At 41.1% G+C, this 15,726-nt stretch overlaps 1 protein-coding gene across 2 annotated transcripts in view; it reads right to left on the bottom strand.

Annotated features, from left to right (window-relative positions):
- Positions 1-15,726, bottom strand: part of SLCO5A1 (solute carrier organic anion transporter family member 5A1) — a 167,261-nt gene that overhangs the window by 61,063 nt on the left and 90,472 nt on the right. The gene's annotated exons all lie outside the window — the stretch shown is intronic.

The following is a 15,726-nucleotide window of genomic DNA, read 5'->3' as shown; positions in this document are numbered from 1 at the left end:
TCAATAATAGAAACAATCATAAAAAAACAAAGACAAATACCTGGGGACGCAACAACACTCTGTTCAAAAAAGACTAGGTAATAACCCAAATTAAATATAACATTTTTGATGACTGGGTTTCTCATGAAGTCGATGGGTCATTCAAACATCAACAATAATCATGGGACTAAGAATGGAAATGTAGACAGCTGGAGAACACTGGACTGAATGTCTTCTGAGTCTAGAACATTCACGGTTAAGTAGGTGGTGCTGGTTTTCATGTATGCATGCATTCATGGAATACAAATCCCAGGTACACGGATTGTGCTAGCAGTCCAAACCCACACATCACTCTTCAGAAGAAAGATGAGGTTTTCTGCTTCTATAAAGATGCACAGCCTCAGAATCCTCTAGAAAGCAGCTGTGAGTTAGAATTAACCTAAGGGCAATGATTTTTTTTAGTTGATTAATGGCCACAAAAAAGATTCAAATAATCAAGAAGATAGCACAGGACTGGACAACCCATCAGGTCATTATGGATCAAAACCAACTCAAAGGCACCTAATAGTCACATTAATCATCAAATGAGTGGAACAAAAACAATTCGATTAGAGACAGAGTGATGTAGTCATCAGATAACAAACACCACATCTCCTCGGTTACTACCAGAGAGATTCCACTAGAAGGGAGAGCCTGCGATTCCTGGCAGCAAGCAAATCAACTTGAAAGCTAAGTAGATCCAAGTTTCTTAACGTGGGAAAGCAGAACATCTGTTGGTAGACTCCCCTTTCCACTGGCCAGCAGCATGAGCCGCTTCTGTGAGTCCCAGTCCTCTTTGGCATAGCGGATTAATCTCGAACCCTGAGGCAACACATGTCCACTCTCACACATGGATTCTTCATGCATCAGAAATGGACTCACTGGCAAGGGACCGCTGCTATGACTTCATTAACATAACACAAAAGCCCCAATTTCTCGTAGAATATCCATGGGTGTGACGGTTATGATTCCAGTACAAGCTCAGGGAATACACAATTCAACCTCAGTTAAAATCATACAATCCTACCCTTTGCTTCCCAAAAGAAGCCCTTCCTGGGCAAAACACCGTCACTTTTCTCCCAATGGGTATCACAGGTGGTTAGGCACGGGAAACTATCTGGTGGTTAGGCCCACCCAGAGCGCTGGGAGGACAGGCCTGACAAACTGCTTCTGAGAGGTGATAACCTTGAAAGTCCAATGGAGCTGTTCACAGGCTTGCTACAAATCAGAATCCATTCAAAGATTCCAGTGACAGCAATTTGTTGTAGATGAGGCAAGAGAGTGCGGGCTATGGTGTTTGTGTGATATCCAGAGAAGGTCTGAAGTGGAAATTCTGGAAAGCGCTTGAGAAAGATGCTTTGCTCCAAAGGGAGTCCTCTATCAAAATAATCAGGGAAGGGGGTGAAAGGGGCAAAAATGGGCTGGAATGGGATTGGGGCCAGGCTAAGGGAGACCTTAAAAGTCAAGGTCAGGGATCTATAGTCAAGGTAGAGGTAGATACTCAAGAAGTATGAGATATACTCAAAAAGATGTGTACTTTCCTGTGTTCATCAAAGCATAGTTCACAATGGCTAGAAGCTAGAAATAGCTCGGACACCCTTCAGCAGAAGGATGGATTAAAACATCTCTAGAACAAACACACAATGGACTACTGTGCATCCCTAAAAAGCAGTGATGAGACCACAAAGAACATGACATGGATACACCTGAAAACCATGAAGCTGAACGATGTAAGTCAATCACAAAAGGCAAATATTGCATGATACCACTACTATAAGGATCAACACCCAAACAAAGGCAGGCATCTGTTTGGGGGCCATGTAATCTTTTATCTGGTCTTTTATCTGTAATCTTTTAACTAGATGGTGTTCCTGCTGAAAAATCATGATCTATTTATGAGCCCTTTATTCATACATCTTAAAAACCCCTTGGACAGGGGACTGCTCAGTTCAGCTGGCGTCAGTTTCTCATGTTGGTGGGAGAAAGAGAAGACCAATCAGTTCCTGCCATGTCCAGCCATGCCAAATCAACAGACACTCCAAGATTGCCCAGTGAACCTTAATGGAAATTAAAGTCCAGAGGTGGGAAGATGAGGCATTTCTGTCTTAGAGAAAGTAATTTCACTTCTTTGGCAGGTAAACCAGGAAGGGCAACCAGTCATTGGGAGAAACGCTTAGCATCAAATAGACTTCCCATGGAAGAATACACCTTCTATTATGTTCCTAATCAGGGACTTTTGACTGAGTTTCTATCCAGCCCTTGGTGGCGCAGACCAAGTACTACACACAACCAGGACTTTAGGTTTTGTCCTTTTGTATAATATGCTTCATAGGTCACATCAGAAGGATCTGATTTAGAGATCCCACTAAGTGGACCCAGCTCTACCTTAAACACACAGGTAGCAGATTAAAGGGAAAAGTCCCTTAGATTTCATGGCTGAAATAGCCTAGTGTGAGAAGCAGCAGATGATTACTATCCCAAAGTTGTGGATTTGGAAGCCATTGGATTGACTTGAGTCTCTTGCATTGAAGGTGCCCAATAGCTGGCACCTTAAGACAACCATATATTTTTATGACATGTGTTAGCCAAGCAAACATAGCTCTGCCCTAGCAAATGAGTGCTCTTGAAAGTTTTTCCCTAACTCCAACACTCATTGCATAGTGTCTACTCATTTTAGTTTTTAATCTGTATAAGCAAATAATCCATGTATTTTCATCTAAAAATCTGTCCTACATACATGTATGCTTTCCTTTTCTAAATAGAATTTTAAATTCTATGACACTGGTTAAATTAGTGATACTATCAAAAGAATTACCTTTTACCCCGTGGTGATGATTGATAATATTCCCCAATAAAACAATAATAGTATATTTAAAATGGAACAAAGACATACATAAACCATAGATCTCTGAATGCATTTTGAATCTGCACTTAACCATAAGCCCTAATCGAAGAACAATTAGTTCTACTGATGTGGCTACTTGATATTTGCCTTCCTGCAAAGATCACTAAAGATATAGGTGCTATAGCAAAGTATGGTGAAGAAATCAGATGGTGCCCAGCTATCAGAAAGAATAGCATCTTGGATCTTAAATGTTTGTCTTTAAACAATGAAACATCTAAGTGAGATGTCAGCTAAGTCTGTACAGAAGAAGCACACAGCTTGTGTGACCTAAGGGTTGTAAATAGTAAAATCTAAGACTGGAAGGGAGGGAACTGTAGTAGAACCGAGCACCCACTTTGCAGAAGGCTATGGATGACAGAAGCCCCAAATCCATTTTCAGTGTTCACACATGGTTTAAGCCTCTGGTGAATCCTCTCTGACCACTGACCAGGGCTGTGAATAGCTGTGCCATCAGACAGGGTGTTTTGCAAAGTGGATCAATGCAGATGTAGTCAAGTTAAAATTAACACCTTGTACTTTGCTTTCTTTTGACTCATTTTAAATTTGCTCTGGTTTTTATTATCTTCTGCTTTCCTTTGGATTGAGTTTATTCTGTGTTTTCATTTGTTGTTGTTGAGGGAGGGATTGGTATGTTTTTCTTGGAACGAAATCAGGATAGGTAAATCTACAGCAATAGTAACTGGACTAATAGTTTCTTAGGATTATGGAATGAGAGGTTGGGAGAAAATGGGGGATGAAGAAAACTGTTCTAAAATTTTGGTGATGATTGCACAACTCTTTTTAATATGTTTAAACCATTGAATTGTATGGTATGTGAATTATATGTCAATAAAACTATTAAAATTAAATATGTTTTAAATAGCACACCTCCATCAAAACCATTCCTCTGTGTATAAGAGCCATCTTGCATACAAAGAAAAAGCCCAGGACCATCAGAAGAGCAGGTCGAGCATCTCTGTCTGAAACAGTGGCAGCTGAGACTAGAGGCATGGAGACTGTGGAGCAGAGAAAAGGAACCAGGCTGAGAGCAGAGGCCGAGGTGAGGAAACCATGACATGAGCAAGAACAGAAGAGAGCAGCGCCACAGCCCAGAACTGTGAGGCAGAGCAACAGGTGGCTTTCCTGGACCACAGAGGAGGACACCAAGAGGCCACATGACTGAGAGTCTGAGGACTAGAGAGAGACTTGCTGGATAAGGAGAGGTGGTGTTGTGGACCAGTGACTATATTCTTCCTGTTTACTGACCCCGACTTCTGGTAACCTGTTAACGTCCCTAATAAATGAGTTTTATCTGTGAGTTGTGTGTGGCCATTGCAACGAATTCTTGAACTCAGCACAGAAGTACAGTACCGTGGTGGGAGGACAGTTGGTGTCAGATTACATAAAGAAGGATGGAGGGTGAAGGCATATCTGACCTCTGCCTCATGACAATAGAGAAGCCAGAGGAGGTCAGAAATGGTAGCCCTCCTTACCATTACCACCCCAGACACAGAGTCCCTGGGCGGCACAAACAGTAGTGGCACTCAGCGACTAACAAAAGTGTTGAATGTTCAAGTTTGCACAAAGGTCCCCCAGGAGAAAGACCAGGATTAATCTGTTGTTGTTGTTGTCGCTGCTGCTGCTGTCAATCAGCCATTGAAAACTGTGCATGGCAAAGTTCTACTGGGACATATTATGTGAGCTCCGTATGGTAGAGTTGACTTGACAATGACTGACTGTATCCAGATCTACAAAAACCATTGAGTCATTGAATCAATTCCAATTTACAATGATTCTATAAATCATTTTTGAGATTGTAAACATTTATAGGAGCAGACAGCCTCATCTTTCTCCCAAGGAGCAGCTGGTGCTTTGAACCACCTACCTTGGGTTAGCAGTCCAATGCTTACCCAACAAAACTGGCAGGGCTCCTTTCTGTGTCCAGATAGTAGTCTCCAACTATAATTTCCTCAATATGGAATTAAGGCTCCTTGGAGAAATATGACTGATGCAGGAAATGTTTACGATAAGTCTGTCCTCTTTCTCAAGTCAGAAGCCACAAGACAACGAATATCATTGAAAGATTTAAGTGCTAACTTGAAGGAGTTCTCACTGACCAAAGACTATACTGGCGAATCAAAAAAAAAAATGAGAGTAATGGATTAAAACACAACAAACATAATAATAATAATAATCCTTTAAAATGTATTGGTCAATATCAGAATTTTCTAGAATATAAATCTTTGTTATGAAAGCTGGTAAATAAAGCAAAAGAACACACCCACTGATGTCAAGTTGATTTTAATTTGTAGGACAGAATACATCTGCTTCTTAGGAGTTCTGAGGCTGTAAATTTATAGCAAACCTGACTGCCACATCATTCTCCCATGAGCAGCTGGTAGATTCAAACCAACAACCTTTTGGTTAGCAGCCCAATGCTTAGCACACTGCATTACCCAGGATAAAACAGTATATAAATTATAGCCTTTGGGGAGCTGGCCAAAGAGGGATTTGGTCATTTGGAGAACTGATTTAGAGCAATTCAAATAAATAATCCAATGTATGTACAACTGTATCCTTGGAGGCAGCTCCGAAGGGTCATCTCAGCAGGCTTGTAACAAGCCCAACCTGCCTGTTGAATTAAGAAAGTGTCCTTCTATGGCACTCCCCTTGGGCAAAGCACACAACATATCAATTGATAGGACTCCTTTATACCAACGGTGTGAGGAGTTTCAGAGTAATTAGTACCAGCTGGTCAGTACTGTTTGTCCATAAAAGTGAGCATGCTTGATGAACTGCCTCAGTAAAACCACTGGTAGGTTTGCTGTTTAGGCTGGTTCACTTAGCCTAAGTGGCCAGAAAAATCAAAAACACAGAAAAATTGCTATAAAATAGAAAAACATGGAGGATGGAATGCTCTGAAATTGATGACGGGCTGATTGTACAATTTTCTGATATTATTGAATGAACTATTGAATAATATGATATTTAAGTTACTTGGCAATAAAACTGTTGGGTAAAGAAAAAGAAAAGTGTTTTATAATTTTTTTATAAATAATTTTACTTGGGGGGTCATACAACTCTTATCACAATCCACATATACATCCATCGTGTCAAGCACATTTGTACATTTGTTTCCCTCATCATTCTCAAAACATTTGCTTTCTACTTGAGCCCTTGGTATCAGCTCCTCCTTTTACCCCTTCCTCCCTGGTCCCCTCCCTCACAAACTCTTGATAATTTATAAATCATGGTTAATTTTTCATGTCTTACACTGTCCGATGTCTCCCTTCACCCACTTTTCTGTTGTCCATCCCCCAGGGAGGGGGTTAGATGAAGATCCTTGTGATCCATTCTCCTTATCTCCCCACCTTCCCCATCCCCTCCTGGTATCTCTACTCTCATTATTGCTCCTGAGGGGGTTATCTGTCCAGGAATCCCTGTGTTTCCAGCTCTGATCTGTACCAGTGTACATCCTCTGGTCTAGTATAGCTCTTATTTCTTTTTTTATCATTTTATTAGAGGCTCATACAACTCTTATCATAATCCATACATACATCAATTGTGTAAAGCACATTTGTATATCCATTGACCTCATCATTCTCAAAACATTTGCTCTTCACCTAAGCCCCTGGCATCAGCTTATTTTCCCCCTCCTTCCCTGTTACCCACTCCCTCATGAACCCTTGACAATTTAGAAATTATTATTTTGTCATATCTTGTCCTGTCCAACGTCTCCCTTCACCCACTTCTCTATCGTCCGTCCCCCAGGGAGGAGGTTGTATGTAGATCCTCGTAATCGGTTCCCCCTTTCCACCCCACCTTCCCTCCACCCTCTCAGGATCACCACTCACACCACTGGTCCTCAAGGGATCATCTGTCCTGGATTCCCTGTGTTTCCAGTTCCTATCTGTACCAGTGTACATTCTCTGGTCTAGCCAGATTTGTAAGGTAGAATTGGGATCATGATAAGGGGGGGGGGAGCATTTAGGAACTAGAGGAAAGTTGTATGTTTCATCGTTGCTACATCGCACTCTTACTGGCTGTCTCCTCCCCGAGACCATTCTGTAAGACCATTCTGTATGTCCAGTGTCCTACAAATGGGCTTTGGGTCTCCACTCTGTACTCCCCCACTCATTCATAATGATATGATTTTTGCTCTGATGATGCCTGGTACCTGATCTCTTCGACACTTCAGTATTTCACAGGCTGGTGTGCTTCTTCCATGTGGGTTTTGTTGCTTCTGAGTTAGATGGGCACTTGTTTACCTTCAAGCCTTTGAGACCCCAGATGCTATCTTTTTTTATAGCTGGGCACCATCAGCTTTCTTCTCCACATTTGCCTATGCACTCATTTGTCTTCAACAATCGTTATCAGGGAGGTGAGCACACAAGAAAAATGTTTTGAAAATGTTAGAAACATCAGGTGAGACTCCATTTGGTCTACCTTGGCATAGCAGGTGACGAGGTAGCTGCTAAACACAGATGAGCAATCGGAACCCACTAGCCCCTGCTAGGGAGAAAGATTCACTCTGATCACAGTTTATTATCTGGGAAACCCACACAGGCAGTTTTCTATACTTTAGGGTCCCTCTAAGTCAGAATAGAGTTGATGGCAGTGATTTTGTTTGTTTTGTTTCTGTTTTTATCATTACTGAGTATTCAGTGCACGTGTCTGAGGTGACTGATCCAAGAGCCAGTGTGTCTGCCATACCCTCTAGACCAGAGGGACGGTTGGAATCCTCCTGCTATGAGACAGACTGTGGCCACAGCGATTGTCCTCTCTGTATGGTTGTTAATATACAGTATCCTTTTCCTGCAATCTATGTCAATGTACAAGCATTCCCACTCTGGATCCTGTGAGTCTTCTTTAGTACTTGAATGCAGTTTGATTTTCATCAATATTTATTGGCTGAGAACGGCCACATTGTAAGAACTGAAATATTTCTTTAAATAATTGATCAGTAGTGGGAAGGTAGGAGAATATACTATCCTGATTTATTGTTTACTGTTAAGCATCTATAAATGTTCTGATAAGCATTGAAGAAAAGCAAATGTAACTTAGTGGAATAAATAACTCTCTATCCAAAAGACAAAGAGCCCATTTGGTCATATTTAAAATCCTGTTAGTCTCTATTCATCTCAAGATTGTTCAAAATTATGTAAGTGAGCAGCCCAACAGCTGCTGCAGAATGCCAGCTTGCTCATCCCTCCTTTCTTCTTTCAGAGCCAGCATGCTGTGAGTGTGTCAGCACAGTGTCTAGTGTCATCACTTGAGCTTATGAATGACCAGTGACGCCATAGGACATCCAAGCCTAATGCACTCAATTTGTAAAGTGTTTATGACTATACATAAAGAAACTCTATGTCCACATTTATAAAATTAGTACAAAAATGCACTTTTTAAAAATTCCCGTAAGGCAATGTAAGCCGACAGGAATTACTGAAACCCGAATGAAGGCCAATCATGATAATGGGACAAGAGGAAAGTAAAAGGAAATAGAGGAAATAACTAGGAGGCAAAGGGCATTTATAGAGGTTTAAATACAGGCATATACATATGTAAACATATTTATATATAAGGATAGGGAAATAGATCTCTGTACATATATTTATATGTTAAGTATTAAGGTAGCAAACGGACATTGGGCCTCGACTCAAGGACTCCCTCAAAGCAAAAACACTTTGTTTTAATAACCCATAATTCTGTGATGTTCACCTTCCCCACACAATCACTGAAGACAAAATGGTACATAAGCAAATGTGGTAAAGAAAGTTGATGGTGCCCAGCTATCAAAAGATAAAGTTCCTGGGGTCTTAAAAGCTTGAGGATAAACAAGTGGCCATCTAGCTGATAAGCAACAAGGCCCACATGGAAAAAAGCACACCAGCCTGTGAGATCATGAGGTGTCGATGGGATCAGGTATCAGGCATCAAAGGCCAAGAACAAAAAAATCATATCATTGTGAATGAGGGGGAGTGCAGAGTGGGGACCCAAAACCCTTCTGTAGACAACTGACATCCCCTTACAGAGGGGTCACAAGGAAGAGATGAGCCAGTCAGGGTGTAGTATAGCACTGACGAAACATACAACTCTCCTCTAGTTCTTTAATGCTTCCTCCCCCCAATATCATGACCCCAATTCCACCTTAAAAATGTGGCTAGGCAGAGCATGTACGCTGGTACAAATAAAAGCTCAAAATGCAGGGAATCTAGGACAGATAAGCCCCTCAGGACTAATAATTAGAGTAGAGATATCAAGAAGAGAAGGGAAAGGTGTGGGGAGAAAGAGGTAACTGATCATAATGATCTACATATAACCCTCTCCCAGGGGGATGGGCAACAGAATAGTGTGTGAAGGGAGACAGAAGTCGGTATAAGACATGAAAAATAATAACTTATAAATTATCAAGGGTTCATGAGGGAGGGAGGGTGGGGAAGGGAAGAAAATGAGTTAATACCAAGGACTCAAGTAGGAAGAATTCAAAAGAATTAAAACGTCAAATCTGTTCATGTCTCTCTTGGATAAATGATCCAATGATCCAGAATGATTTGGCGATAAATAGCAATGGCAATTGTGGGAAAAGAAAGACAAACAAATTAGTAAGTATTTAACCACAATAATATATGTAATAAAGATTTTAAATGCACACATAAATACAATAATTCATAAAGGTTCCAACTTTAGTTGTTATATACTAACTTGACTAGGCTGTGATTCTCAGTGGTTATAACATACTGTCATATTTCTCTATTTTGTGAGCTGATGTGGGCAGTCAATCAGCTGAAAGCCAATCCATTTCCTCCATGGTGTGGCCTGCATCCAATACATACAGACATTATGGCAAAGCTGGCTCTCTGGAACCTGCAACCAACTCATTATCTTCAGAATTCTGGTTCTTGGGACAAGAACCAGCAGGCTGCTAGCTAACTTACCATATATACGTGAGTATAAGCCGTTTTTTATTTCAGCACATTTTTAATGCAGTTTTCATGGTAAAATTAGGTGCCAAGGCAGATATTTGGGTTGGCTCATACTCGAGTATATACGGTATATATCTTGAGCCTCACCAGCTCTTGCAGCCTGCAGGCCAGTAGTCTGACCCGCCAATGATGGTTTGTTTTTGTTTTTTCAGCAGCCCTTGCAATAATTTGAATCAGCAGAATCCTTCAGCTAGCACCTGACCCACAGATTTGAAACTGGCTACCCTCACACCTATGTGAACCATTTCCATGATACCTTGCTTTATTGTCTGTGCTCTTCTATAGCACTCAGCCTAAGATATTTGTAGTAAGCATGGTCCCAGAGGTACAAAATGATAGGATGCGTTTTTCTGAATTGGTTTGCAAGTCTGGCATGGCACGAGGTAGGAACAGAAATACACAAAAGTTAGCACCACTAATGGATCAAAGGTTTGTGAGAAACAAGGCTCTGGGTGATTACACATTTAATCGTTTACTACAAGCTTATCAAAAAGAGTAGTCTGGTTGACTGGCGTTGCCTTTGCTAGACAAAGAGGTGAAACCAAGAGACAATCTCAGGCTTCAGAATCGCACCTTAAGTACTGCACAAAAGGTAGTGAAGTTGCCACTTGTACCTTAAAAGAAAGCTTTATTTCTTATAATAACAGAGCTGATATTGCCTAAGAAATAGGGTCCTAAAACTTGAGATGGGGATGTATTGGCAGATAATCAAAATCTGGGGATATTACACCCTAAATTCCATTGAGTCAGGCCTGTCAACACAACCACCCCTTTGACTCACGTCTGAAGAGATCACTCCATCTTCTTCCACTCAGCCACACACTCTACAAAAACCTTTTTCCATTCCACCGGGCTCTGATGAGATTAACCCAGTTGTACTGAGGAGTCTTTGTCTGAAATACTGCCCGGGCACTGACTGCTTTGGTATAAATGATCCAAAGATTTAGGAGAATTGACATGTTGAAGTATATTTATCAGGTTGGATCCACAGACTCACCCAGGGAATTCCCAGAGGACACACCTATAATCTTAACACGGAAGAATAAATTTGTGATGGAAGCCCCAGCATCAGTGAAGACTGCTATTGGTTTCTATTTTATCTAAGTCCCTCAACAGTTGGAAAGACCTGACTACAATGGGGAGGAGATGATTAAGTAGCCAACACTATAAGTCCATACGTGTCAGACTGCTCCGACAGTTGCTATCCATGACGGTAACTAAACTCGCCTTGTCTTTGCTAAGAGTGCTGCGCGTTGGCCTCCATATCAGCCCTAAGGCAGATCCGGCATTTCAAGTTGACTTAGTGTAAGCCACTGTTTAATCCATGCTTCACCAAACCAACCCAGTAAACCAATAGGTCCTTTTCTAATATCTTGAGTGGAAACACCAAATGAAGAGTCTTTGCGTAGTGGAGTCATATCAATAAATTCAACCTGATCCAGCTTTATGTTCTTTGCAGTTATTTGACATTCTAATAGCCATTTTCACACACATTTGGAGGTTTATGTTTGTGAATAAATCAAGTAGTTATCTCCTCCTGGGTCATACTCATATCTCACCTCCTAAGACTTGCTGGGGCCTAAGTATCATTCTAGACACAGAAGCAAAAAGGCTGGTAGGCAGGCTTGAGTCCTGGGAAGGGTCAGCAAGGCACCTGCCTCCGAAAGAATGTGACAGGAACACCGATGTATCCCACTGCTGAACAGGTTCAAGGACGCCCGAGCACTGAATGAGGAGACTAAGGCAGTGGGATGACACCTCATCACAACCCTGAGGTTACCACCTACCCTGAGACACAAGTCTCTGTTGGCTGTGATTATAGCGTGGGCCACAGGGTGCTCTCAATCCACCCCAGCACCACAAAGCACGACCTGCACCCTCCTCTTCCCCTCCGGAACTTTCATCTTTACCCTCGGGAGTAAACTAGTACAGTGGGCCAAAATTAGCTTTAACCAGTCCTGCTGCTCTGAGTTTACTCAAGCTGATCATTCACCGGGAATAAAAATGTCTGTTTGCTCAAATCTTAAGGGGAAAATTCTACGTTTCCTAAAAGCCCATATTTTAGATCAAACTCAACTCAAAAATGCTATTCTACCAGCTGACATAATCTCCCAACTTCGGTCTTCTATTGATTTAATGAAAAGTGTTTCTCCTTCATTTCAAACATCTTCCCACTCCTCTTGGACCGGTAAGCAGCTCGAGGTCCTGGCTTGAGTCTGCCTATTTCCCCTCCCATGCAAAGAACAGGTGCCCAGTGGCCAACTGACCAAGTGAGGGAGGCCTGCCTTTGGATGAATATTCCGACTTTCATCTCTGCCACTGGAAAGGAGAAATTCAGAAGGTCTTTTTTTGACCCAAACTGAATGATTAGATTTAACTAAGTTCTTGTTGAATCCGAATGTTCTTTTAATTTAACTGCCAGCTTGGGACTAAATGATTGTTCCCCTCATGAGCTCCTATCATCTATTCATGTTAATTGCTAGAAGTCATAAATACATAAATGAATATCTCATCTATAGTCAAGCCACAGTATGGAAAGGATACACCCCAAGAAAGAGGGTTTTAACTTTGATGTAACATGGCCGTAAGAAACAGTCCTTTCCTAAAACCAAAACTCATTGCCATTGAGTTGGTTCTGTGAGTCACCTGACAGGACAATGTCGAACTGCCCCCTGTGAGTTTCCAAGACTGTCACTCTGCCCAGAAGTAGAAAGGACTGTCTTTCTCCCGAATGGACCCAGGGGCTCAGCAAATAGCAGTTTCCACAACCCTGAGTCCAGAACTAGATGATGCCTGGCTACCACTATCAACTGCTCTCAAAATGTAACATTAGAAGGTCTTTGATAAGGTGGGAGAAAAACCTGGAACAAAACCCAAAACTATTTTTTTTAACAATCTTACTAGACAGGTGGGATCATGAGACTACAGCCCTAATCACCCTCAGGTCTGGAGCTGAACTCACACCTGTTAAAAATAGTCAGCTATTTAAGACCAGAAGAGTGGCATCTATCCAACAAAGTTCAAAAGGTTAGGAAGGAAGGAGACATGGAAACCGGAAACACAGGGAGAAAGCTGGGTACGGGACAGTACACTGACGGGACCGCAATGGTTGACTTGCAGTAACAAGTGTATGAATGAGTAAGTGGAAAACTGATGTTCTTCTCCGTACACCTTCAACTACTTCACAACAGAGGTTTGAGAAAAGAAATATATCTTGCATGATAAGGATATAGAAACAAAGCCTCAAAATAAAACAATTCTTAAAAAAACAACAACCTTGAACTGTCAACTTTGTAAAGTCTCCTAAATAACCCAGATGATTTCCAGTGGGCAAGCCTTGGCTTTAATTCTCATTAACCACCTGCAGCCTCAAAGAATGCCTTCCACCAGCTTTAACATTTTAATGGCCTGTTCCGAAAAGTATATTTTATAAACATCCTGATATTATTATTGTAAATTTTGCAGCCCCACTGAAAAACCTTCTCCATCCTGAACCATTCTGACTTGTGACCTCAACCAAACCTTAGCCAAGCAAATAACAGTGTTATAATACCTTTGTTTCACAAACTGTATCTCTCTGAAAAAAATTAAGTTAAAGTCACCAGACCTCACTTTGTAGACTGGACGGTGTCTTCCTACAGCCGGATGCAATACTTTTTCTTTTTCTGAATAAATTCCCTTAAATTCATTTTTCATAGGCTGAGTAAATTCTTCCCTACAATACCAGCTAATGCAACACAAACAAATTGCTATGAAGGGCCAAGTTATTTACCCAAATAATCCCGAAAATTTCTGTAACTTGAAATCTTTGTCAAAATAAAAACTGAAGCTATTTTACGTTCTTTCTCAGCTCAATGTCTTTTTTCCGTTCTACCCAACATTGCCTAGAAAGCGCACGAGACAAGGAATGAGCCCAAGGTGAATACATCCTTAGAAGACTAAAAGAGCTCAGGGTGGTATAAATGGTTCATGTGCTCTAGCTACCGGCCCAAAGGTTGCAGGTTCAAACCCAGCAGCAGCATGTCAGGGCAAGGCCGGGTGACCCATTGCTAAAATACTAGCCAGTGGAGACTTACAGATCACAGTTCTGCTCTGACACGTGTGGGACCACTGGCAGCTGAGGGGTTTGTTGTTGTTGCTCTTGTTATTGTGGTTGTTTGGTTTTGGCTTTCTTTCTTGAGAAAATTAAAACTCTGCTCAGCAATAAAGAAAGATTAAACAAAGGGGAGTTTTCAAAGGAAGAGCAATCACTCTTTAATCTTATTGTAATATAACAAGTGGAATAGCCATCCTCTATTCTTAATCAGTTGGAATATCTCGTGACTATTATTGTTTGTTATTTAACTGTAAAGGAAGGGGAAAGACTATGGGCTGGGGTGAGAAAGCCTTTCACCAGAAGACAGTCGACTGTTACACAATGATTGTTTTTAATCACTAATGACAAAACACGAAACTCACTGCCATCCAATCAATTCCAACTCATAGCAACCCCGTAGGGCAGAGTGTCATTGCCCCTTTGAGAATCCAAGACTTTAGATCTTTATAAGGCAGACAGCCCCACCTTCCTCCCCATGGATCAACTGGTAAGTTGGAAATACTGACCTTGCAGTTAGCAGCTCAATGTATATCCCATCACACCAGCAGAGCTCCTTAGCGATGACCAAACCAGAATGGAATTAGCACTTTGAAATACTGCTTCTTTGTTTCTGATGTTGGATCATGGGGTCAGTCAACTTTGTGAGTTAGACCTATTCAATCCTATACACATACACGCCCCATCGCCACCAAGTAGACTACACTGTGGATACCTGCAGCCAAGCATCTCAGGTTCAAGTGAGGCCTATACTAGGTTTTCACGAAAGAGTTGTTCACCTAGCCTCTGCCTTTACTAGTAACTAAGAGATACCTTTGGTCAATATCCATTCAATATGCATTCAATTTCGTGCTAGGAAAGTACTGTTCTAGGGGTCAAGTAGTCCAGAGGGTCAAAAGGGTCCAGAGGAAAGAAACAGGGTGATCCAAGCAGTTCTGCTCGCTAGACTGATTGGACCAGTGGCACACAATGGACTAGGGGGGTTTCTAGTCACAAGAGAGACCCTGATCACAAAATAAGTATCAAGTTTGTAGTCTACCAAGTCTAGGAAATACTATATTCTGAATCCCTATGGGCAATTCAAAATGCACATTATCATACTAAAAGGCATGCAAAGTCTTTATTTTGACAAGTACTAAGCTTATTTGACTATGAACTTTATTTTCAGTAACACCATTTATAATTGAAACACTGGGAAATACTTGAGACTACTCTACCTTTAAGTGCTATCTAGCATCCTGTCACAAGACAGCCCTTGTTTTCCCAACTTGAGAATTGCTGCTCAACAGTGTTAGCGTAGGAGTTAAATTAGACAACCAAACTGTACAATAACCTGGAACTTTCACCTTAATGAAGAAAAACAGATACAGTTGAAACCAACTTAGGGAAAAAGTTATGCTTAAAATGTGCCACAACTTCTATCCTTTTATAAAAATATTTGCTATGAACCCACAACACAACTGTGTGTCTTTTTATGTGAAAAATAAAATAGGGAACAAAGTTATCACTTTAATATGTCACAACTACTTATCTTTCTACCAATGATACCATTGTTCCTGTTAATTGTCAGATAATTCAAGGAATTGGAGGAGAAAGTAGGAGACTTAGTCCTCTGAAAAGTTATAAATCTCCACTAAAACATTAATAGCTTAAGCCTTTAGGAAAATATAAACATTCAACCATGTTTGAAACCTGTAAGAAATTTTCTAGAATATTATATGACGTAATACACTGAGCATGCCCACAAT

The sequence above is a fragment of the Tenrec ecaudatus genome, chromosome 5, assembly GCF_050624435.1.
Source record: "Tenrec ecaudatus isolate mTenEca1 chromosome 5, mTenEca1.hap1, whole genome shotgun sequence".
Classification (NCBI taxonomy): domain Eukaryota; kingdom Metazoa; phylum Chordata; class Mammalia; order Afrosoricida; family Tenrecidae; genus Tenrec; species Tenrec ecaudatus.
Note: the sequence above shows the minus strand (reverse complement) of the source record. Positions and strands in the feature narration are given on the sequence as shown.